This window comes from Ammodytes marinus (genome assembly GCF_949987685.1).
Source record: "Ammodytes marinus genome assembly, contig: scaffold_53, whole genome shotgun sequence".
Classification (NCBI taxonomy): Eukaryota; Metazoa; Chordata; class Actinopteri; order Uranoscopiformes; family Ammodytidae; genus Ammodytes; species Ammodytes marinus.
In genome coordinates, this window is record NW_027648320.1 from 273,022 (window position 1) to 274,758 (window position 1,737).

Genomic DNA, 1,737 nt, shown 5'->3' on the forward strand with positions numbered 1-1,737 from the left:
ACCGTCTGAGTGAAACGATGGACGGACTGAGACTGGAGGGAGAGAGAGACGAGTGGGGCGAGAGAGAGACACACACACACTCACAGACACACACTCCTGTACACAGAGAGACACACACACAGAGAGAGACACACACACACTCACCTTTACACACACACACTCCCTCACCTGTTCATAGAGAGACACACACACACTCACCTACACAGAGAGAGACACACACACACAGAGAGACACACACACACTCACAGACACACACACACTCTCCTACACAGAGAGAGACACACACACACCTGGACGGTTCTAATGAGGATCCAGCAGCTGGCCTGGAGCACATGAAGGTGAGTAGGAGTTAGTGTGCTGATATATTCTCTGTCTTGTGTTGAGGCTGATTCCTTTCCCAACAGGAGGTGAATGTCTGAAAGGCCTTTAGATGACTTCACTCTTCATGCCATTAGTCTGTCCGTCCCCCTCCCCTCCATAGAGACCCAGTCCTCTTCACAGCAGACCCGGGTTAGAATCCAGCCCGGGTCGTTCTCTGCATGTCTGTCTGTCTGTCTGTCTGTCTGTCTGTCTGTCTGTCTGTCTGTCTGTCTGTCTGCATGTCTGCATGTCTATCTGTCTGTCTGTCCTCTTCACAGCAGGCCCGGGTTAGAATCCAGCCCGGGTCGTTCTCTGCATGTCTGTCTGTCTGTCTGTCTGTCTGTCTGTCTGTCTGTCTGTCCTCTTCACAGCAGGCCCGGGTTAGAATCCAGCCCGGGTCGTTCTCTGCATGTCATTCCCTCTCTGACACATTTCAACTCTGTTTTATGAAGCAAAATGCCAAAAACTATATTTTTCAATGTTTTTTATTAATGAGTTTCGAGCACACACACACCACACACACACACACACACACACGCTCATCATTCTGTCTGTGTGTTCTGGTTCAGATGGCGTCCTGTCTGGACCCGGACCAGGCGGCCATCTTTGTTTCCCTGGTGACGATGGAGGGGCGGAGCTTCAGCCCTAGTGATGTCATAGAGGCCGTCAGACTGAACAGAGATTTACCTTCAGCGCTGAAGTTCCTCACGCACACCTAGCCCCATCTGCCAGGAACAGCTGTCCTTCAGCAAGGTGTCTGTCTGTCTGTCTGTCTGTCTGTCTGTCTGTCTGTCTGTCTGTCTGTCTGTCTGTCTGTCTGTCTGTCTGTCTGTCTGTCTGTCTGTCTGTCTGTCTGTGTGTGTGTGTGTGTGTGTGTGTGTGTGTGTGTCTGTCTGTCTGTATGTGTGTATCTGTCTGTCTGTCTGTGTGTGTGTGTGTGTTGTGTCTGTCTGTCTGTCTGTCGAGTACGCCATATTAGTTGTTTGTTTTATTTTGTCTTTCCCTGCGTTCCGAATCTCCTCCTCTTTCTTCTTTCTATTCTACATACTACATCCGACGATAAAAAGAATCTAGTTAGGATGCAGTAGGCATACTATTGGGACATACTTTTACTCTTTTATTTCATCATAACATTGCGCCTTGATCTTGCCTCTTGCTTTTATATCCGTCTCATCCCCGTTTGTTTCATATGGAGGCTTCGTCGATGTGACGTCACTTCACGTGCGCACTGGATTGTGGGTCAGAATCGCCCAAATAGGATGCACTTTTCAACACTAACAATCTTGGCCGGATGAAGTAGAACATCCGGGTACTTCTAACCATCCTAAATCTGGCCACAAGAATCGGGACATCCTAAATCTTTTTTCTACATACTAT

At 48.6% G+C, this 1,737-nt stretch overlaps 1 long non-coding RNA gene across 1 annotated transcript in view; it reads left to right on the forward strand.

The window, feature by feature from the left end:
* Positions 1–1,053, forward strand: part of LOC307270756 — a 9,703-nt gene extending 8,650 nt beyond the window's left edge. The window contains exons 8-9 of the long non-coding RNA XR_013845560.1: positions 1–338; positions 930–1,053. The exon at positions 1–338 is cut by the window's left edge and continues 15 nt beyond it. This is a non-coding gene — a long non-coding RNA (uncharacterized lncRNA). The remainder of the gene's footprint in view (positions 339–929) is intronic.
* Positions 1,054–1,737: the final 684 nt, after the last annotated feature.